General features: G+C 40.2%; 1 protein-coding gene across 2 annotated transcripts in view; it reads right to left on the bottom strand.

The window, feature by feature from the left end:
- Positions 1 to 24,883, bottom strand: part of Galnt7 (polypeptide N-acetylgalactosaminyltransferase 7) — a 121,573-nt gene that overhangs the window by 28,586 nt on the left and 68,104 nt on the right. The gene's annotated exons all lie outside the window — the stretch shown is intronic.

Below are 24,883 nucleotides of genomic sequence, written 5' to 3'. Positions count from 1 at the left end.
CGTTGGATACATTTCTTGTACTGTTTGTTACCTTGTCCCTCGTACCCCCCCTTGAATCAGTTTGCCATTTTGTTGTCCATAGCTTTCCCTGACAGTTTTCTCTATGGGAATTGTATTTAGTATGATCTCCATCTTTTCATCTGCTTTGTATATGGATGATTATGAAAAGGTCAAATGTTGTGCTTATGAGTTACAAGTGAGCGTGTGAGGTCATTTTATCTATTTCTTGTAACCTCACTGCCACTCAAACTACATTTCTGTACCTTGTTCTGATGACTATTAAAATATTGGGCTAAACTGAGGTGCCATAGGGCATCACAGTTTCCTGACCCACTGGGGAAAGGGCGTGCATTCTTTGACATACAGGAATGAGTTTGGCTTGACCCATGATGGCTGCTGAAGGTCAAATCTCCCAAATACACTTTCTCCCTTCCCTTTGGAAAACATAGGCATTGTTTTTCCCATCTACTGTTTCCTCAATCTCTTCTCTCCTGTCCAATATCTCTGAATTACTGACAAGACTTCCACTGGAACCCATCCTGAAAAACCCCTCCAACTCTGGAGCTTTAAAAACTTCCATAAATCTAATGCACCCTGAAGATGTCAGTTATAAAACCTTCAAAATGGAGATTACAAAAGAAATGGAGCAATCCAAAGAAAATGGACTATGACAAACAAAAAGTATAGGTCATGCTTGTTTTTTTTCCCTCCTCAGATGCTAACATTGTATCATATGCTTCAACCACTTGCCTATTTTTGCTTTTCATTCTTTTACTCCCAAAAGAATTTCCTCTTGTGCTCCTTTTCTGCAAGCTACCCCATCACACAGCCTGGCTAGGGTCCCTAGCGAAGACGCTCCTTAAATAGCAATTCCGGAATAGAAAAGACCATGTGATGCTACTTGAGCCAGCAGAATGAACGAACATGAGCCAGAATGGCCGTTTCATTTTGGCCATTCAGAGTCTCTCACTCTGCACTAAAGCTTCCCAGACTTGGCTGATTTCTGTTTAGACTCCTGTATGGTGAGGCAAGGGATGGGAAGAAACAAGTCTTTCAGGGAGTAGTAAAGGAAGAGGAGGGATGACAGCCTACAAACTCTCAACGGTCAGAGCTTGTGACTTTGCTTCTCCACTTCTTGCCTCTTGGTTCTGAGTCTTCCAAAGCCATCAGAAGGGGCTGAAAATATATGGCTTAGTGGTAGAGTACTTGCCTTGCATGCATGAAGCCCTGGGTTTGATTCCTCAACACCACATAAATAGGAAAAGCCAGATGGCGCTGTGGCTCAAGTGATAGAGTACTAACCTTGAGCAAAAAGAAGCTAGGGACAGTGCTCAAGTTCCAAGACTGGCAAAAACAAAACAAAACAAAACAACAACAACAACAACAAAGACCAAAGCCATCAGAAATGGTCTTTAGGTTCTATGAGTTAGTCTTACTCTCACTCATATTTCTAGCTAGTTAAATATATTCATTTCTAGGCAAATAATCTTCATTTCACACACTGCTCTTGAAATGTTTGTAAACTTCAACTTATTGTATATATGTTTACAGAATTAAGAGTTAAGAGAAGTTACAGAAATATGAACTAGAGATAGTCTCTCTAGATGCTATTTTTGGGGAGATCTTAAACATACATTTTTATTATTATAGGTTAATGTTTAAGAGAATTCATACACTAATCAAATAGGAAACTGATACATAACACAGTAATTTGCCTAGTAAGTATGGGGCCTTGGGTTCAGGCCTCAGTACTGAAAAACACAAATTGAAATGAGAAAACAAAACAAAAACCTTCTGATTTTCATGTAACCTACCTATCATTAGAAACTCTGCCTCCACTGTGATTTGGCTCCGTCAGAATGGATGGGCCTTATAGTTTGAAATGTCCACCCATTTCTTCCAAAATGGGGATTGCTGGTTAGACTGACTTTAGAGTGGCTGACTGGGGCATCTGCTCTGATGGACAACCAGAAGATACAGTGATCCCAGTTTGTCTTTGGCTCCCTTATTCTAAATCCCGTGTGGGCTATTTTCTTCCTGATAATCTATTTTTTCTCTTACTAGGCACAATAAAAACAAGTTTACTTTCTAGCTACTGAGGCTGCGATCTGAGGATCATGGTTCTAAGGCCAGCCTGAGTCCATAAAACTCTTATCTCCAATTAACCACCAAGAAACTGGAAATGGTGATGTGGCTCAAAGTGGTAGAATGCTATCTTTAAGTGAAAAAGCTCAGGGACAGTGCCTAGGCCCTGAGTTCAAGCCCCACGACCAAGGGAAAAAAAAAAAAAAGATTAGGAGCTGGGAATGTGGCTTAGCAGTAGAGTGCTTGCCTAGCATGCATGAAGCCCTAGGTTCGATTCCTCAGCACCACATAAACAGAAAAAGCCAGAAGTGGCACTGTGGCTCAAGAGTTAAGAGTGTGAGCCTTGAGGAAAAAGAAGCCAGGGGCAGTGCTCAGGCCACCAGTCCTAAGCCCCAGGACCATCAAACAAATTTTGAAAAATTACTATTTTTTAATTTAATAACTATAAACAAAATTTAATTGTTTAATCATTATATATAAAATGGTTCTTATTTCATCATTCTTTGATAATCACTAATCATTTTCTCAAATTCTATTTCCATTATTTGAAGAATTTATTTTATTTTCCTTGATTATTAGACACTCAAAAATGACCTAATGACTTTTCCCTAATGTTCTTATCAGTCATCCTCCCTTGAAGGTCAAAATCAAATCTGTAATACCAGAATTCATTCTTCCTTATTATCTGCAAGATGAAAATGCCAGCATAGTTAATTATCACAAGTTTTGCTCTTAGTCAAAATGGCATTTTCATGAAATATGTCAATTCTCAATATGTACTTATTGATTATATTTCAAAAATTTTTTAAAGATTTATCTTTTCTTGATGCTGTACTGTATCACAGAATACCATCCGTTTTCTTGATTGATGAATTAAATATTATTGATAATGGTAATAATACATTTTTAATTTCTGGTTTATTTAGGGTAGAAAGTCAAATCGATATGTGCAGAGTTAATGGCTGGCCTTGTAAAAGTTTTGAATGCATATTACCCAGCAGAACAAAATTAGGTTAATGGAGAAAGTATAGATGTCAACTATAAATCCTTGTTTGAAGAGTACTGTATGAAATAATACCCAGAAGGCAGAAAACCAGAGAAAGTATAAAAGCAGTGTTCGTAAGAATTACGAGGCAAATAAAAGGATGAATGTAAAGAAGATTATCTATGCTACCATTAGGATCAGGGGTATAAACAGGGTTAGTTTTAGAGTAAAAGGACAAGGTTAGGGTAAAATTGAAGCTTCTTTTAAGAAATTTAATTCAAGTAAAAATTAGGATGTTTGGGTATAATTAGGGTTCGAGTTCTGGTGAGGGATACAGTTAGGATTAGGAAAAGGATAAAACTGAAGTTTAAGAATTACAAATTGAGTAAAAAGATAAATATAAAGAAGACTTTGTACTACTATTAGTATTTTAGTATAATGGAGGGTGAAGGGATATTATTAGAATTTAGGAAAAAAGTAAAGTTTAGGGTAAAACCAAAACTTATATTAAGAGTTACAATCGAGCCAAAGTTAAGAAGAATGAAAACAACAGTATTTTGTTACTATTAGGATTTCAGTATAATTATGGTTAGTCCATCCACGGTTCCCAGCCCCATTGAAATCTAAACAAGGTGACAGCCAAGTGCACAAGTTCCAACCAGAACACTGCCACCATGCTTCTTCTCCCGGGAGCATGTTTCAGGCAGAGCTGAGAGGTATTGGTTTATTTCATGTTCAAACAATTAATACATGGGGGAAGAGGGAGCTGTTCCAACACAGCAGCCTGACTAGCATCAGAAAATCTCTGGCTTACCATGGCTGAATACGGCAGCTGAGGGTTACAAAAAAAAAAAAAAAAGCTGCTTAAAAGCCATTACTCTTCATAGCTTCTGCCCAGGCCACTGTGGCCTCCTCTGGTCTAGAGCTTCCGTTTTCTCTAACCTTCTCTGAGGTAGCCAGCCTCCTGCTATCCCCTCAGTGAGACGGCTGTCCAGTTGTTAACCACGATGTCACCTTTCCTTCCTCTCCCTTCTGCAATTTGAATCCAGCTGCCAACCACAGCAACAGTAGGGTTAGAATTCACAACTCTAAAGGAGCTGGAACTAGATGGGAGGTAATTTTTCGACCCCTATGCTTATGGTCTCTGCAGCAATCTTACCCATGGTGCACAAACCCTTGGAGCAGAACTTTGGGGAACATTCTCCATCTCAGCTAATTCTCTGATGGTGCTTCTGAGTCAGTGCCCCCATCAGGGACTAACCAGGAGAGTTCTCCACTCTGAGACTGTGAAAGGAGACATAGGAGGGCATTTTACAGGTGACTGGTGTCAGCAGCAGTTACAGCTAGGGGGCACATGTGTCCCTTTTGTAGGGAAATCAATTGCATCAGGGACTCAAGCTGAGCAAGCAGTGGAGGCATGAGCAGTCATGGGTAAGCCACTGCAGTGAGAACAGAGAAGGAATGTGAATGACCGTCTGGGTACCAGTAAGAAAAGTGAGCACTCATCCCCGAGCTCATCCCCCGAGCACACCCAGAACTGGGTAAGGAGAATTTAAAGGAGCTAAAATTCTTGCAGAGTGGATAATACTTGAGCCAAATAAATGGTGTTTTTTTTTTTTTTTTTTTTTTTTTTTTTTGTAATATCAGGCATGATGATCTCATTTCATCCCACACAGGGGGAAATGCAGTTCTAATAGCTCTTACAGTTTCCAAAGCTCTTTCAAACACATTATCTCCTCCCAAATTCACAACAACCGTGTGAGATAAAAAGCATTTCTTCTTCTTCTTCTTCTTCTTCTTCTTCTTCTTCTTCTTCTTCTTCTTCTTCTTCTTCTTCTTCTTCTTCTTCTTCATTATTATTATTATTTCACAAAAGGAAACTGTGAGGCTGTTAGGTAACAAATTAGTAACCAAGGTGTGATTTAAAAGTGAGCCTTCTGAATCTTATCTGTAAGACTCTTTTTCTCTACAGATTTAGTAGAAAGCAAAAAGGAAAATGAATTCTTTATTTTCATGCACACCCAGGGAATGGCCACTAACAAAAATGACTGCATAGAACATGGAGGCTTTCTGCCTCATTGTAAGGATGGAGGATACTAAGTATGTTCAGGAAAACTAAGAATGCTGAGCTATACTTTTTTAGGTAGCTGTCTTCAAAGTTTCTTTTTATGGAAAAAGAAAAAGACAGATGTGTCCAGTTAATGATCTGAAATCTCAAACCACAATTTAGGAAAAAAATCTGGCAGGGAGTGTTAGGACAGAACATATGTTCTTGTATACTTCTTCAAAACTCCCTGGGAAAGAAGAAAAAAAAGAACATTGCACAGTGTGAGCCATATGTTTATGGCTATATTGGACTCTCATTTCACAGGAGCTCCCAAACCATATTCTAATTTTATAAAAGTGCCAGCTTATCAAACACCAGTATACTTGAGCTAAAACAAAACCACTTACAGGAATCAAGATCAACACTTGGCGTCATGAATGGATGGAAAGATATCAACACCATGAACATATTAAGGTTTGTGTCTTTCACTTATATTACTTTATGATAGATCTTATTCCATGCAAGAGTTCACCTTACAGGAATACACAGGAAAAGAAAAACATAGAAAAAGAAAAACAGAAATAGAGGGAGGAAATCAATCAAGGAACAGTAGAGGAATCAACAGGAAGGCTGCATAGCGAAGGGCTCCTATTGCACTATTCTGGGGCAATACACACAGGGATTACACCAACTTCTGCTCTTCTGTGGCCTTGGGTACACATCATGTATTTCTTATGAGTAAGCCACTGTCTGGCTTGGCTTTTCAAGCAGGAAAATTTGGTTGGATCTACGCTTAATGAAGAACAACATTCTTGTTGTGAAGTCCAGAGTGGATAGTTGATTTTTCACATGGGGGTCGTCTTTTGGCACACACAGAGGTGAGCCTCCGGGGCTGCTCTGTATAAAGGCTTCAGTGGAGCCTAATGGCATGCAACCAAAAATCCAAGCCATTAAAAACAGTTGTGCAGAGAACAAGTTGAGAATTTAGGCTCAACACAGATTGGAGAAATCACACTTTGCAAACAGTCTTCAAATGTCTGAGTCATCTTCTATCCCACATTTCATCACGTTGGTGAGTGGTTATATGCCTTCTCAATGTACTCTAACTACATTAAAGGAGATGACATCAACCATATGGGAGGCAAATTTCAACACGACTAATAACCAAAGAAGAGGTAGAAGCTAATAGTAGAATTATGGTAGCTTTTAGGTTGGGAATCAGTGGATAATTTCCCAACAGAAAATTTGAAGAAGTAATCAAAATAAGCTGTGTGATACCAATGCTAATGTCCCTACAGTGAAATGAAGAGCTGCACCAGTCCATTTTCTCAAGACTCTCTCAACTGTAAAATCTTGATGACAAATGCGGAAAAGAGTACATGATGCATTAACAACTGGCATGTATTAATTCACACAAGAGTCAACTTTGGAAGTTAATAAGAATTAACTATGTGTAGCAATTTATCTTGTGGATGATATGAGGAAAGAAGAAATTCTTTTAATATATAACATAATCAATCTATGGGAGATGTTTAACAAATATTATGGAGGACAAAATCTGGCATTTCAAGAAATCATTAAAGAAGTCTCTACATCTTTTCGAGCATTAACGGAGTTATCTTTACTTCTGTCTTATATCTTTGCTTTACTCTAAGTTTCCAGAAAATCAAATCTTACTAATGAGTGACCAAAGCTGAGGTAAAGTGAGTTCCACTCAAGGAGCTGAATGAAGCTAAGAACTGAGAGGGTATGCTAGCCCTCACCGTGCTGGCAGAGGGTTTAGAAAACCTACTTCGTTGAACATCTGGCAGAGAACCCTAGGACTTTAACAGATGTGAACATTACAAATGAGCTACTGTTAATTGTCACTTGTTGGAACATTATCTCATCATTTGCTGCATTATTTCCTCAGAGCCCCTGAATTTCTAACATGTCTTTACATCAGTCTATAAACAGGTGGAGATTATTAACACATACACACACCCAAAAAATAAAAGGAGTAGGGAAAAGGGCAAAATAATCTACTGTGTGCAGGGTGGAAACAACTTGCAAGTGGGATCTGACAAACCATGGAGAGATGCCAGAGGTGGGAAAATACCAAGTAACCGCGAAAGTGATTCATCCTTTGAACTACAGATTCCTCTAGGAATTTGTTCTACTGAGATAATTAACCATGGGCAAAAAGACTGAGCCACCAACTTGTTTAGCACAACATTTCTACAGAAGCTAAAAACCAGAAATAGTTATAAATGTGCAGAAATAAAGGACTAGAAAAGCAAGTTGTGGTCATCCGTACCATGGAATGCCTAGTTACTAGACGGTGCTGGGAGAAAATATTTTAAAGCAGTAAAAAGTATGAAGAATTTATGTGCATTTTAATGAAATAAGATGTACCATGTGACTTCATCTTTTAAAAATTATAACCTGTAGTAGGCTTACCACTGTACCGGTGATTTTTCTTTTCTTTTTTTTTCTCTCCATCCCCCTCTCCCTCCCTCCTCCTCCTCCTCCTCCTCCCTCCCTCCTTCCCTTCCTTTTCTTTCTTTTTTTTTTTTGCCAGTCCTAGGGCTTAAACTCAGGGCCTGGGCGCTGTCTCTGAGTCTCTTTGTGCTCAAGGCTAAGGCTCTACCACTTGAACCACAGCATGACTTCCAGCTTTTTCTGAGTAGTTTATTGAGTCTCACAGACTTTTCTGCCCAGGCTGGCTTCAAACTGTGATCCTCAGATCTTAGCCTCCTGAGCAAACAGGATTATAGACAGGAGTCAGTGGCACCCTGCAATGTTTATTTTCTTTTATATTATCCCCCCAAATTTTTAAAAATGAATTTGCCTTTTAGGAGAACTGTAAATGAGCAGAACATTACTGTGGTGGCTTTATAACAAACAAACCGTGGGCAAGAGATCTAATCCTGGCACTTCTTTTCTCAAAAAAACTACTTCACTATTTCTCTTGAACGAGAGTGCCACCTTGTGAACAAAATTAGAACAAACTCCCATATTAAATTTGGCTTTGCTGGGAATGAATCTACTCCAAGAGTCAAGGGCACATTTCAAAAAACATCTCTACTTAGACCGAATTTGAGTTTTATGGAGGATAGATAACTGATAGATTTCTACATTCTGCCTAAGAAATCTTTGTACTTCATTTCTGCCACCTTTTTCTATCATGATTTTAGCTGTTTGTTCTTTCTAATTATACGGCCCTTCCAGATAGTTGTACTGACAGAGCTGCCAAGAAAACTACAGTTTTCAGTGGGCTGGAGCAGCTTAGAGGAGAGATAAATGTGCTTAGACAGGAAAGGGAATCACAACAAGGATGTAAGAGCTCTGTTGGAGAACTCTTTTCCAAGGACTAGTGCCAATTCTTGGTAGTTTACAAATCCAAGTAGGCAATCCAGCTCTTCAGAGTTGCATTAGGTTCCAGATATGACTGAGTAAATACATTTAAAGATCACCATTTTAGAAAAAAAGATACTTTGTGTGGATAAAAAAATTATACCTTTTGCAAAAGCTTTAGAAATCCCAGAGATATCACGAGTTAGCTGTGATGGGTTGATGAGGTATGTCAAGAGCCTGGCTCCCAAATGCCTTTGAATAGCTCCAAAGCCACATCATTTGGTAGTGATTGAAGGAAATTGTTTCTATTCTGTCGCATCTGAGTTCTCAGTGACCTGCTGTCCTAGTGCTTCCTTTGAAAGCTCAAGATTAGCATCACAGCCTTGGCCTGCATGGGAATCTCTTACCAAAGCCTTCATACAGGAAAAGGAGCTGCTCCTGAGGCCTCCTATCCACCTAACATACAAGACAGCAGAGAACGCCCATACTTCCCCTAAAATATTATTCTTCAACCACTGTCATCCACAGTGTTTTCATTCCAGTCTTTAAAACTCAAGCCCATAGAGAAGTCATCTGATAGAATCCCCTGGATACTGAGTGTGTCACTTTCTGAAACTGATGTCTATCTGTCAAATCTTTATTCTGGGAACACAGGAATTTACAAGGGTTACCGTTGTAGGGTAAAGAAAACCAAAAATTGCCCTGTATTGACCTCCAAACGATTGCCTCCTTATCTACGATATTATCCATGGCATAAAAGCCACAGGGGTCTTATGAATGACTTGCTGCTGGCGGTAGTGAGTGTTCCCAGTTATACTAGGTCCCTCCCTACAGTGAGACTTCAGGGTCATGCGTGTGGGGGGGGGAGGGAGGGAGGGAGGGAGGGAGGGAGGGAGGGAGGCTAGGGATGTCTGTACCTTTTGATGCTGAAAAAAAAAATCATTTCTCCCTGCAGTATTCTAAATGTTTTACTCCATGGCATGGGCTTCTGGACTTGATGGCCCTTTTTTAAGGCCAGTTATCAGGCAATTAAACAGATTCAATGCAGCAGCTACCTAAGGGGATGCAATTGGGGCTTGAGAATCTGATACAATCGCATGGACACATTTATCAGCACCTTGGAAATTCAGATGTGGGTCTGTGAATCAACAAAGACCATTTTCCATGCACTGAATCGAATAAATATCCCCAGTGTGCAAGCATCCTTCTGTGTTCCCTTGCTGCTGCTCTGACTGCAGCAGCTCTACAAGCATATGTCGGTGTGACTTCAACTTCCTTTCTAAGCCCATTTTAGTAGTAAGGCATATGTAAAAGGTAGTGAGGGATAGAGAAAGAAGGGAGGATGGAGAAAAGGAAGATGAATTATGGGGATACATACAATAATAATAAGACTAATGGAATGGAAAGCCTTAGTGTTCCATCATTCTTGTTCTTAACATTTCTAAAAGCCACTGGAAGATACTAGTCTTGACATATTTTGACAGGTAGAAAGTGTTTATTTTATTAATGGATCTTTATTAATTCTAGGCCTCTGTGTTCACATATATGGAAATGAGCTACATGATGCACCTGGACAAGATCACCTCTCCTTTCTGCTTTCACACATACAAAATACATGCCCTTTCTGTAGACTATTTAAGCTCTTAATTCCCTCCTTTCATGTTTCTTATTCATGATTTTGCTGTTTAAAATGGCCCCACTAAGCTAGGTGTCAGTGGTTCATGCCTATAATCCTAGCTACTCAAGAGGCTGAGATGTGAAGATTGCAGTTCAAGGCCAGCCTGGGCCAGAAAATCTGTGAGACTCTTAGCTTCAGTTAGCCATAAAAAAAAAACAACAACAACCTAACAGTGGTACTGTGGCTCAAGTGGCAGAGCACTAATCTTAAGCACAAAAGTTCAGGGATGGTGCCTAGGCTCTGAATTTAGGCCCCAGAACCACCACCACCACCACCAACAACAACAACAACAATAACAATAACAAAATGGAGATCTTATTTGAAATGTAAATGAAATAAAAAAAAGACTGGGGCATGGCTCAAGTGGTAATGAACTTAATTATAAGGTCTTGAGTTCAGGCCTTCATCCCATCCCCGCCCTCCACCCCCGCCCCCAGAAAAAAGCCACAAAGGATGATGAGCTTTTCAAGAGATATAATTTCTTATGCTCTAAAACTCATGCATGCTTTTAAAATGCATGAGAAAAGAACAGTACAAGTAGTCATCTAAAGGTAGTTGTTGGAAGGGGGGGATAGGGAGGGAGGGAGGTGGGGGAGGAAGAATGAGGGAGGAGGTAACAAGTTGGATAAGAAACTGTCTTACTTATGAAACTGTAACCCCTCTGTACAGCACTTTTTTTTGGCCAGTCCTGGGCCTTGGACTCCGGGCCTGAGGACTGTCCCTGGCTTCTTCCCGCTCAAGGCTAGCACTCCGCCACTTGAGCCACAGCGCCGCTTCTGGCCGTTTTCTGTATATGTGGTGCTGGGGAATCGAACCTAGGGCCTCGTGTATCCGAGGCAGGCACTCTTGCCACTAGGCTATATCCCCAGCCCTCTGTACAGCACTTTGACAATGAAGAGATGGGGAAAAAAAGTAGTTGCCCAAGAAAGGGAGAGACCCAATATTTTCTTCTGTCTCTATAGAGCAAATGGATTTTCATCTACCTTCGGAGTTACCATGTACCAAGATTAACAGTAGACATTCTTGGAACAGGATTATATCCTGGAAATGTTAATAGGCAATGTAACAGGCTAACTGTCTTCTTAGCTAATCCATCCTGGTCTCCTGCCTGGTTCAGGGAAACCAGAGAAGGGTGAGCCTGGTACTCTGGCTGCCAGGATGATGCCACTCTCTGCCAAGTTGGGCACAGTGGTTAGTGGCTAGACACCAAAGACAAGTTTTGCCAAACAAGTGCAAATGGCTAAAGAGCTGGAATGAACTCAGAGCTTGCTTCTGCACAGACACCGCAAAGCTTGGTTTATAGATGCTGCATCTATTGCTACTTTCCAAAAAGAGCCATCTCACCTGGCAGTAGCCCAGGGCTGCCTGGTCTCAACAGACCTTTGAGGATTCAGGAAGAGGCAGTATCAAAGCAAAAAGCACTTCCCTACACTCCAGTGATTACCGTTATGCACCAGCTGCTTGCTGGCTTGCTTTGATTCAGCCTTTGAATCTAGAGAAACACGGAGGCCAACCATAGGGAGAATGTAAGCACAGGAAAACACATTACTTTTAACAGGAGAGAGATCTTGGAAACCATCAAGGTCAGTGGTTTCCAGACTGGTTTGGGGAACAAGGACTGCATGAAGGTGCCAAGGTTGATAGCACAGAGCTGCCAGGAAAGTCATTTGCAGAAAAGATTTGGAAGCTTTCTTTGGCTACAAGTTAAAAACACTCACAACATCCTCCTTTAAAAAAAAACACAAATAAGGAAATTTAGAGTCAGAGATGAGTACGGAGGATAATATTCAATTCACCCCACCTGATCTCGCTTCTGTGCTAAAACAACTGCGGCCACATCAAGAGAGAGACACAAAATTTGGCACCACAATGTAGCAGATCTACACTAACTGACACTGGTGGACGTACTTAATCCCCATGATGGTTAATATGTCTGGTATTCATGTGTCTGCTTAAAGTTCCACAGTTATTACCACAGGAGGAAAATAAGCTCCTTTTGTACTACTTAGGTATCATATAGCAAATATTTTTCTTTTGGAAATGAATGGTTGGTTAGGGTGGAAAAAAAATCAAATTTTGTCAAGTTGCTGTATTTTCCTATTACAAATCTGGACCTATGATTAACATTAAGACTCAGTTTTGTCTTCCTAAACACTATCTATGATATAAAATGCCTCCTCTTGCCCCAGGATTGTGCTAAAGGAGAAAGGCTTGCGTAGAATTGTCTTTCAGTTAGTGTATAGAGCATAGGTCATCAGGATAATGTCTGACAAAAGGTTTTCCTCATGTGAATTCTGTTAACTCTATTCCACAGTGTGTTTATATGAAGTATTAGTATTCATCCTTCCTCTACTTCTAGGCTTCATGAAATGCAGTTAGCTTGCAGGTACTCAGCTTTGAATTCTTGAAATTCCCAAACTGATTATTATAAAATATTGACTACTCTATTAAAGGACTTCACTAATAAATTGTTGATCTTTGAATCCTTGGGTTTGAATCTGCTTTTTCTCACAAATTTCTTTCATTTTAATTATTGTGACACTGGCAAACAAAGTCCAATTTAGAGGCTGACTGCACTGCACCATTTGAAACCACTGTTGGCCTAAGAATAGTAAGGCTAGGATGCTCTTAGCTACTACTTCATTTATCAATCCTACGTAATGACGGTGAAGATGACATTTCACAAGACCAGGTCATCTGACCTTCTGCAGGTGTTTTCGTACTATAAAGTCCACGTTCACAGCATAAACTCAAGTTCTAGATTTGTTAACTAAAATGGAAATCAATACAATTTTAGTTTAAATAGGCCTGCCAACTGTCTGAATTGTTGCTGATCATGGAATCTGGTAAGATTACTGAGGAATCATATCTAGCTTAATGTGCCATAATTACACTGCATTTCTTGATCAAACCAGGAAGGCAGAAGGTGACAACTTTTTTCTTAAGAGTTTCATTATGATTATTCATCTCGTTCATTGTATATTCTGAACAAATGGGTCTCCAGGTATGACCCAAAGATTCACTGAACAGGTCAAAATTACCTTCATGATAATACGAAGGTCCTGCTGTATTTTTGTTTTAAAATCTCAAAAGTAGTTCTCAGAGTATGACCCAAAGATTCATTCAATCTTCTAGCATTCAGGAGCTTTGACTCAGTCAAAATTATCTTCAAGATAATACAAAGAAAGGCCTTACTTCATTTTCCTGTGCTGGTCTTTCCTCTAATGGTGTCAAAGCAAAGATGGGTGGAGTTACTGGTGCTTTTGCGCAGATCAAGGCAATGGCAGTAGATGGAACCTGTGTTTCTGGTACCAGACAATGCCACACTACAAGCTAAATAAATGCCATCTACACTGCATGTTCCCAGTAAGCGGTCGGTATCTGATGAAGATTTATAGGTTTTATTAAATCCTGCCCTTGAGTATGCCTTTTTAGTATTCTGTAAGACAAAATAGGAGTCTGCCTAAAGGACTTCTGTTACATATTCAAGTATGATGGTTGTCTCAAGGAAAAGCACCTGTGAGACTGCGATGCCTGCTGTACAAGCTGATATTTTTTCCCTACAACTGTCACTTTTCACTTGAAAGAATCAATGGACAGTGGGCTGGCGATATGGCCTAGTGGCAAGAGAGCTTGCCTCGTATACATGAGGCCCTGGGTTTGATTCCCCAGCACCACATATACAGAAAACGGCCAGAAGTGGCGCTGTGGCTCAAGTGGCAGAGTGCTAGCCTTGAGCAAAAGGAAGCCAGGGACAGTGCTCAGGCCCTGAGTCCAAGGCCCAGGACTAGCCAAAAAAAAAAAAAAAAGAATCAATGGACAAACTGCCATTTGGATAGGTACCTGGTATTTTCTTGAACATGAATGAAGGGAACCTGTCACTTCAAGGACATTTGTTGCCCACCAAAACTTGAGCAATCAGAAAAAAACTCCATTTTTTTTTTTTTTTCCATACCTGGGGCTTAAACTCTGGGACTGGGCACTGTTCCTGAGCTTCTCTTTGCTCAAGGTTAGCACTCTACTACTTGAGCCACAGTGCTACTTCCAGCTTTTTCTGAGTAGTTTATTGGAGATAAGAGTCTCACAGACTTTCCTGGTCAGGCTGGCTTTGAACCATGATCTAGAGATCTCAGCTTCCTGAGTGGCTAAGATTACAGATGTAAAGTAAGGGTAAAATGCCCTTGTGTTGGGCACTTTACACTTATGGCTCACATCTTTGTAAATAGATACTTTGTACTCTGTTACCAGCCCCCCCCCCACTTTTTTATATCAGTCCTAGGACTTGAACTCAGGGCCTGGGCTTGAGCCTCTTTCAAACCTAGCACTCTACCACTTGAGCCACAGCATCACTTCTGGCTTTTTCTGTCTATGTGGTGCTGAGGAATCGAACCTAGGGCTTCATGCAAGCTAGGCAAGCAGTCTACTGCTAAGCCACATTCCCAGCTCCTGACCATTTTTTTTTTTTCTTCTCTTGGTCGTGGGGCTTGAACTCAGGGCCTAGGCACTGTCCCTGAGCTTTTTCACTCAAGGATAGCACTCTACCATTTTGAGCCACAGCACCACTTCTGGCTTTTTCTGTGGTGCTGAGGAATGGAACCCAGGGCTTCATGCATGCTAGACGAGCATTCTACCACTAGGCCACACTCCCAGCCCAACTCCAGCCCTTTCTCTCACCGGGTCATTTCATCATTGGACTACAGCGACAGGACAAGCACTGTAAAGACAGAAGATATAAACTCAAGGACCAGACCAACACAAGCATACAATATTTCACTCTGGTTAGAAAAGATTCTTCTTTATATCTGACTTAAACAAGCCTGGCCCATTATATGCACTTGTAATACCAGTTAGTCAGAAGGCTGAGACAGGAGAATCACAAGTGTGAGGCCAGCTTGGGCAACACAGAGGCCATGTTTCAAACCCATAATAAATTAACCACCTACTGCTGCTTTCTTCAGTAGTTGTGGTATACAGACTACAGGAAAATGGGTGGGGACGAGGGTCATGAAGCTTGAACTCAGGCTTGCACACTGTCATTGAGCTTTTGTGCTCAAGATACTTTGAGCCATAGCCCCACTTCCAGTTTTCTGGTAGTTAACTAGAAGCAAATAACAGCCTCGCAGACTTCTCTACTCAGGCTGCCTTTGAGCTACGATTCTCAGATCTCAGTCTCTTGCATAGCTAGAATTACAGGCATGAGCCACCAGTGACCAGCTTCTTCTTTAAAAAAAAAAAAATGTTATTGTAAAGGTGATGTACAGAGGGGTTACAGCTACATGAGTTAAGTAATGACTACATTTCTTTTTAGACAGTCACCCCTTCTCTCGTTCACTCTCCCAGTTTTTTCCTTCTCACCCAAAAACTTTCAAGCGAAAAAATGTCTTCCCTAAGTATCTGTACCTAAACTCTTTCTTTCACTCAGGGAAAGAAATCAGTCTTAGAAATCTTTCTGTGAGGCAGACCCGGGCTGGCACGCCTGCTCCTCAGGGAGGCTGAGCTCTGGAGGGAGCTCCTGCCTCATAGAACAATGTAGCCCGCAGCTGGCAGTAGGCTCCCTTTTGGGCTTTACAATGCCTGACACTCGTGCTTCTCCAGGGTCTGAAGAATCAGTAGCGTACATTCTCAAATCTTTTCTCCAGAGCCCTTTCTCCTAGGTTTTGATTTGCTCACTGGGACTTTTCTATTCTGAAAACTGCACAGATATTTTCTCGTTTGATTAAAATGACAGTGCTCCTTCTAAAATAAGTCACTGGGTTATTAAGAATGTGATGTTCCTCCCACACATTAGCTACATTTGAAGAAGAGAATCTGCCCTAGGAGTCAGTGAAGAGGAAAACAAAGACGAGGGCCATTTCCCAGCGATACACTAAATGTATTATGGAATGTAATTGAAGTATGTTATTTATGAAATTTCAACTCATGTAATTAGTTGGCATTGGTGCTAAGCTTTCTCTTGATACTTTTTAGCACATTCATCTTATGTTGTAAGAATGATGAAAGGACATTCTATTTTTGATTTATCAAATGCATCACAAGGAGCAAGAGATAATCAACTTGGTTCTAAGCATGGTCAAAGTGCTGCACATGTTACACTTTTCAGTACAATTTTTGACAAAGGAAAACAGAGCTGCTGATCTTGCTTTCTAGCTCTCCAAAGGAATTGCCTTTCCCCTGGGAAGAGCTGTCAAAATTAACCTCCACGGATTGAGGAGTGAATGTCAGCTTGGAACTCATTCTGAGGGCAGAGAAGCCTCCCTAATTGGCTCTGCCCTTATTCAATGACTTTTAAGGACTGTCTTCTCTCTATCATTGGTCTTATTTTTTTACCAGTTAGTCCAGAAGTGAAAGGGGGTAAGATCCATCTTGGGGTATAACAGCTTCCCACTGCAATTTGAGTCCTGGCTCTAAATAAGTCCAGGTTTCTCTTCAAGTTGTGTGACCCAATAACAGCACCCAAGTACTGAAAGTCATTTATTTTACAGAATAGTTGCTGTGCTTCTAGAATAACTGGGAAGGTGGTATCTTCCTTTTCCTTAAATGTTGATTGATGCTTGGTTTAACAGGATAACCAATGTTACACACATTTTTTATCTTAAATGTAGAAATCGCCCACCGTGTGTGTGTGTGGGGGGGGGGTTGTGTTGGCTGAGATATGAATTCAGGGCCTCACAGTTGCTAAGAAGGAACTCTACTACTTGTGCCATGCCCTAACCCTTCTTTTCTTTGGTTATTTATTTATTATTTACTTATTGATTGATAAGAGTCCTGTGCTCTCTTTTTGCCTGAGCTTCAGCCTCGCACCTGGATCGTCTGCCTACCCATCCTACACAGCTCGGATTTCAAGTATTAAGCACCACACTTGGATTGCTTGTTAAGATGAGAATAATAACTTTTTTTCCCCCAGTCCTGGGGCTTGAACTCAGGGCTTCAGCACTGTCCCTGAGCTTCTTTGTTTAAGGTTAGAAGCACTTTTGGCTTTTCTGTTTATGTGGGAGTGAGGAATTGAACCCAAGGCTTCATGCATGCTACGCCTCTACCCCTAGCCCATCCCTAACTTTTTCACTGGGCTAGACTTGAGCCAGTGCCCCTTCCAATTTCTCCCCAGTGGGATGACAAGTGTGGACCACCATGCCTTGCTCCTACCTACATTATGGTCTGTGCAGTCACAATCGTGGCCCTGGGCCCAGTGGTCTGGCTTTAGCTATCCTTTTGGATATTACAAAGTCATGTACATATTCTGGTAAAACTTTCCATTTTGCAAAATTACACACTAAAAATTCAAAAAAATCCCAAAACCAAACAACCAAACCCCCCCAAACAGGAAAGACACTCCCCAAAAAAGATTTAAGAGAAATCAGAGATGGAATCAGATGACTCAGAACTTAGAACTTCAGGGAGGAAGAGGGTTGGACTAGAACACTTAAAATTTTGGCTACTTTGGGACCAGAGTACCCAGGAAAGCAAAGTCGGTTAGAAGAGTGAAAATCCCCACAGACATTTATATTTCCTATCACAGCCCATCCTTGCAGCCTTAAAACCTAGGGGCTTGTGACTTCCCTGTCTGTAGTACTTAGAAGCATCTGCTTCTAGTATAGAGTAATTTAACCCAAATTACAAGCATGACCTAAGGGCAGCTTTGCTCATCAATCAATTCCTTCTCAGCTTCTCCTATGCCTTTGTAGCTTTCTGGAGACAGGTGACCCAGTGGCAAGGACAGTGGGATTTAAGACTACGAAAGACACCATTGAACGTTTTTCCTTAGGGTTTCGTTGGTACATTGTTACAGCTACTCTTCCTGAAGAACTTTGCCCTCGATCACTTCCAAACATTAGCATGCAGGAGGAAATCTAAGAATCCTGAGACTTCCACAGTGAATTGCTGCTATTCCCCTTTTATCAAACGCAAGAACCAATGTACATGAAAATCCGTACAGCAGTAAACAGGCTATGTTTACTGGATACATCTCACGGTCTGAGCAGGGAATTCCAGGAGGGCTCTGTTAATCCACCAAGAGGGTGGGGGCCAGTTCCTTTGCTCTACTTTACACCTTGAACTTTGGTACATCTTGTCTGTTGGCAGACTCTTTTTTTGTAAGGTACTGATGACTTGGTAGCAGAGAACAATGATTACAAACTTCGGAAGGATTAACAATCTCCCAAACTGAGAGATTGTAGGAGGAAAAGGTTAAAAAAACCCATCCCTTTAAAATATCCATGTCAGTGTTCCTGATGGGCAGGAATCTTCCTGTGAAGAAGACAAAGGAGTAGGGTTTTCCCTGAAAGCTTGTCACTGGAGTGGGATAGTATTGAACACCTAAAGATACTGCATGGCCCTTTTTCCAACCAGCCTCCACAGAACTTTCTTCACACTGGGTGTGAGTAGAGGCTGGAAAGATCTTTTTTACGGGGCAGACTTGATGATGATTTGTACCACTGGTGTCAGGAGCTAGGGGAAAGCAAGTTGGGGAAATGACATTCGGTCCCCAGAAACAGCAACTTGGATAATGATCAGAGAGTGGGAAGGACCTCATCAACCAAACGAGGTCTGACCAATAGAAAGTCTTCATTACAGGGGATTCAAAAGTGGCCACTCTGCCAGTGTGACTTAGAACATGAAGCTATCGTTAATCATTTGCCATCTTTGTAGCCTCATCTTCCGAATGTGGTACCCCTCTAGACTGTGGAAATAGGGAGTGACACGAATAATCCCTTGATCTTTATAATAATTTCGGGGTGCTTACACCTTGTTAGCTAGAACCTTAAACAAAAATCAGCTCTGTTGCCATAATTGAGGAATTTCCAAAGTGCAATGTGTTTATGTGTGTTTGTCTTTGTATGAGTAGGTTTACAACAGAAAGAAGAAAAAGAAAGCAGATATCTGAAAATAGTTTGTTTCTGAAGTTAATCTGGAAAATCCCTAAACTTGCAAAAAGTTCCCAAGAGTCACAAATTTCACTCCATTTAAAAAGTACCTTATGGGGGCTGGGAATATGCCCTAGTGGCAAGAGTGCCTGCCTCATATACATGAGGCCCTGGGTTTGATTCCCCAGCACCACATATACAGAAAATGGCCAGAAGTGGCGCTGTGGCTCAAGTGGCAGAGTGCTAGCCTTGAGCAAAAAGAAGCCAGGGACAGTGCTCAGGCCCTGAGTCCAAGCCCCAGGACTGGCCAAAAAAAAAAAAAAAGTACCTTTTGGACCTAAAGAAAAGACATGTCTTTTGGGTTGAGGGTGGGGCGTGAGTGGTAAAGGGCAGCAGCTCTGGTACCAACAAGAAAAGTCCAATATAAGATCTGAAATTGGTTTTCAAATGTTCTTGTGTATTAGATCTAAGTCAGCTTGGAGGATTTGGGGTTAAGAACTGTTCTCAGTGTCATTTGGGTGTTTATATAGACCTACCATATTCTGATAACAGAAATTAGAATAAAGGGCTCAAATACATAATACATACCTATATATGATCCACATATATGTGTGTATACATGATAAATTATGCTAATTACTTCTTTTAATTTCTTGTGAATGGCCAACATTCAAAAACTGTAATACTGTATTTGAAGTAGCCTGGTACAGTATCCTTCAAGAGTGGACAGAGAATGAGAAAAGTTCATAGCTACAATTCACCTTTAATAAGTTAGTATAGAAAGTCAGAACCAGAATATAAGAATCAATATTTAGCCCAAAGTGGTAACCATGCCTGTAATTCCAGCTACTTGGGAAGTAAAAGCAGAAGGGTTGCAAGTTCAAATCCAGCCTGGACAAAGTTAGCAAGACTTTATCTCAAAAGATAAATCAAAGGGTTAGAGACGTATCTCAAATAGCAGAACACTAGATAGCAAGTGAAGCCCTGAATTCAATATACAGAATACATTTTTTAAAAAATCAGCATTTGTTTGGAATCCGTTAAGAAAAGAATTATCTGGTATATAAAGGCACAAGTAAATGTAAATGTTTTGTAAAATCTCTATTTTCTACAGACAAGCTTAAGAAAGTCAATAACAATCATATTAGCATTTGCATAGTTTTCAGAATTTTCAAAACACTGTTTTACCTTATTATTTTACAGTGCAAAGGCAGCTAAGATAGCTTTCTATAAAACTGAAATGCAAAAGGTATGCTAGGAGGGAGGCAATGTTAATATTAGAAGCAGATGAAATGGCTCAGCCAGTCAAAATATTTAATTCATTTGTTTGAAACAAAATAGCTTGGATTCTATAAGTCTTTCCAGGCAGAAGGATAAGAATAATTTCCATGTGCTCACATCAGCAGCTCAAAGAAAGGAGATAAAATTTCAAACTCATTGTAAATTTTTTTCTTTTCTTTACTTTTTTTAAACCGTGCCCATAAATACAACTGTCCACGTGTTCTCACAGACAGGCGTCCTACCCTGACTGGCTCTGCATGAGTTCATGGAAACCAGGAAGCAAGCTGGGTTAGACGAATGAGCTCTGGGTAGAATGGCTTGTTCTAGTCCTATTTTCCTAAATGGCACCATTCTTCTTTGTGTTACTGGGCTTCAAAGACTTGAATTTACCTTTAATTCTATTCCATGACTTGTCAAAGCCTACTAATTCTGTGTTGTTCTTCTATTGAGTCTCCTTTTTCTAGGTCTCTAACTTCCACTGAAGTCCCTATTTCAAATAACGTTAAACCACTGAGAGGTAAGTCTCCACTTCCTAACTTGCTTCAGATCTCCCTGCCAATGTGACAGTCTAAAGCTCTCTTTATCAATCTTCAGTGAGTCTGGCTACCAAATGCAAAACAGACTTTGTGAATGGTATGGTGGCCTTTGAATGTCCTATGTCAAGCCAGCTTTGTTTTTCTGTGCATACTTCCTGCTCTGGTACCCACTTCCTAGAATTATGTACTCATCTTTCAGGGGTCTTCCTGAGTACCCTCTCCATGTGTCCTGCTCTGTCTCTCCTGATGTGACTTCTTTTTATTCTCTCTCTTTTTATTCATTTTACTCTCTCCTTTCCTCTAGCTCTACAATTCTACCTTCCATTGCAGCATTCTTCCCTCTTTCCTGGCCTGTTGATGACGAGCTGTGTTCTCTGATGTATCCCAAGGCAGGTTCATACAGTATCTTGTATACCCTGGAGATAGTCAGTCATTACAGGAAATCATATATTTTAATGACAAATAAGTATGAAAAGGATGAAGTCATTGTTGATTCAAGTCTTTAAAAAGGAGTAGGCCCCCAGTTCACTCAAAATAGTGCGACCGTTTTAAGGAGCAATCAACAAATAGTAAATTACTCAGCCAGTGAATGGAATTCAAAGCTACCACGTCCATGAGTCACAGTGGCAGCTGGGTAGCTCGCCCCTGCTTTTTGGTAGAGAACATTCATCCTAAAGGACTCTTGATCAACCACAAGAACGAACAAGTTAACCACAGGGGATCAGGTGTCACAGCTGGGCCAACAGCCCAAAGTCTGGCTGCTAAGCTTTGCAGGTGGCTCATTTATATGACTGACAGAGGCAGGAGAGCCAGGCTGTTCAGACCCACACCCTAAAGCTTCATATGGCCAGCAGCAAGCTCGAGCTGCAGATGGCTCCCTAGTATATTTTCTGTGAGGGTGAGGGAGGGCATGTTTGGTGTGTTCCCAACATGTTGTCAGTGAAAGTACTAATATGCAAGTAAGTTAATATGCAAAACTTGGGGGGAGTAGAGTCGTTTACACATTTTAATTTATGAATGACTCCAGAATTTTTTGTCATTTACTTCTAATCCCAATCCTTAAGAGGTTAATATTGCTAGACCCATTTTAAGAATTAGGTTACTGAATTTGGAGAGGAAAAATAACAGATCGAAGGTTTTACATGTGAAAACAGAGGCAGATTCATTCATTTCTTCGTTCCCTCAAAAGTTAATTTACCAAGTTGTTACTACTGCACTTCTATGTGTCAGTTACTCAGAGTAATTTAGCAAAGAAAAAAAGACACAGTCCTTTATTGCAATTTATAATCTAGTAAGAAAGATACTTAACAAACTAAATAACCCAGTATTTAATTATAAAATGTATAATACTGTACCACTGTAATACTTCCGTCATAGCCCTGTAAGATATGTCTTCTCTGCATTATATATATTACATTATATATTATATAATTATATATTATATAACAATATGTATTATAGTATATTGCATTATATATGCATATATAATGCTATACTTTCACTCCTACTATCTCTGCGTATTTCACTTATCACTTCTACATTAAACATTAATTATGGGCTGGGGATATGGCCTAGTGGCAAGAGTGCTTGCCTCGTATACATGAGGCCCTGGGTTCGATTCCCCAGCACCACATATACAGAAAATGGCCAGAAGTGGCGCTGTGGCTCAGGTGGCAGAGTGCTAGCCTTGAGCGGAAGAAGCCAGGGACAGTGCCCAGGCCCTGAGTCCAAGGCCCAGGACTGGCCAAAAAAAAAAAAAAAAGAAAGAAAGAAACATTAATTGTATGAATGTCTAAAATCTACTGTGTGGCACTATACTGGGCATGAAATTTTACTTTGAAATGGCAAAGGAGCATTCACAGAATAAAATGGAGCCTTAAAAAGTAGATGTCAAGGTTGGAGGTCCAACGGAGACCTAAAGGACAGGAAAAAACAGCCTAAGAAGAGGAAAAAGCAGAGCAGAGAGAGGGGACAGACAGGCCACACTGGCTTGGGTATTACAGAGAGAAGTATAGTAACAGGGGAAGCTCACAAGGGAGACCCTGCCTTCAGGGTCATTTCTAGTGTATTTCTTATACTGAACATTAGCTATTTTATATTTAAATGACCCAAAATTAAAAATAAATTTTCTCTGCCCGCTGCTAAGATCACTTGCTCTGAAACAGGCATTAGGTGTGATAGGGTATAAACACCAAATTATCTTGGGATGAACTACAACTTTGTCCCCCACTTTCTGGATTTATACAAGGGAGTCACACCTTGGAGCCTCCGACATCACACCCCCAGGTAAGAACTCTCACACTTCAGTAGTTAATTACACGGGATACTCAGAACACGATGGCTATTTTTTTCAAAACCAGATTGAAAGTTTCTTTGCTCCAGAATAAAACTCAACTTATAATATACCTTAGCATATACCATAGAAAGAGAGTAAATGGTAGGTGCTTTCCTCCACCTATTTCCCTCCTTTTCACCTTTAATACACCAATGAGAATGCCGTGAGTTCTTGAGGCAACTCTATAGCCAAGTACTGCGCAATAGATTGCAGGACTGAGCGCTGTGTTTAGGTAACTGGGCGCACTCTAGATTCGGAACCATAGATCTCATTATGGGTCCTAATGAGCACTCACATGGCAGTTCTAACTCTGCTCTACCCACCCTTCCCCTGACTAGCAAGTTGGCAGATGAAATAAGGGACATTCAGGAAAATATGGATTTCAGATAAGCAAAAAGTACTTCAGTATTTATTCCCATGAAGTATTTGGAGCTTACTTAGACTAAATGTTCTCTTTTGTCTTTCTGAAATTCAAATTGAACTGAGCATCTTCTATTGGCAACCCTACAACTATGAAAACCTGCACTAGGAATAAATTGCTCCAGGATACTGCCTTCACAGCCCTTGAAGAAGCTAACTCTACTCTGCATAACATATATAATATGATATATATATACATATATATAATCTCATGATGCTATACTTCCACTCCTACTTTCTTTGCATATTTCACTTACACTTCTACATTAAACATTAATTGTATGAATGTCTAAAATCTATTGGGTTGCACTATATTAGGCATGGAACTTTACTTGTGGTCATAGATTATGCTTGCGTGTGCTTGTAGACTGGGTTCGTGTTGTGCCTGGTGTGTTAATCTTTCAAATATAGAATATGTTTCCATTACACCATCAGGAACACAATTAAGAGAGGTTTCTAATAGTGATAACTTTTTTTTTTTTTTTGCCAGTACTGGGGCTTGAACTCAGGGCCTGAGAACTGCCCACCTGGCTTCTTTTTGCTCAAGGCTAGCACTCTACCACTTGAGCCACAGCACCACTCTGGCTTTTTCTGTATATGTGGTGCTGAGGAATCAAGCACAGGGTTTGATGCATGCTAGGCAAGCACACTACCACTAGGCCACATTCCCAGTCCCTGACTTAACTTTGTATCTCTATTAATGAAGAAATCTACTTAGATTCCAAATTATTAAACTTGGTTATTAAATAGACTAGAGAGAAATACAGGATTTCAGTTAATAGTCACTATCAAACGTTCAGAGTTGCAAATTCTTCATTTAAAATCATACATAACAGGTAAAAGAATTTTAAAGCATAGGTTAAGTATTTTTTATTTCTCTCTGAGCAATCCTTTTGGATATGCATATAGTGTTTCAATAGCTGGTGTCAGTAAGGAGAAGGAAAACAAAAACAACAAAAAAAATAAAGCAATCATAGATGTAGTTAGCTGAATGACCTATTGTTCCAAAGATGAGGAGTATCTTTGTTCCAGAATGGAAATCAACACAGTGAGAAAGTTCTGCTGTTAAAATAGTTATCTATTAAGCTACTTAAAGTATTTAATAATGTAGCTGATTTTCATTCTATGACTAGCTCATTTTCTCATTGTGAACTAGAGGTAAAGAAATTCAGACTGAGCAGTCTGGGGTGAACCCCTCCCCAGAATTTTATACATCATACCTTCAATGGTACAATAATGTACCTTCTAGACATTTTGCTGACCAACAGTCCCTTATTTCATTGAAATAAAGGCACAAGTGTATTCTCTATTCCTAATAA

Source organism: Perognathus longimembris, chromosome 21 (genome assembly GCF_023159225.1).
Source record: "Perognathus longimembris pacificus isolate PPM17 chromosome 21, ASM2315922v1, whole genome shotgun sequence".
Taxonomy (NCBI): domain Eukaryota; kingdom Metazoa; phylum Chordata; class Mammalia; order Rodentia; family Heteromyidae; genus Perognathus; species Perognathus longimembris.
This window is presented reverse-complemented; position numbering and strand designations above follow the sequence as displayed.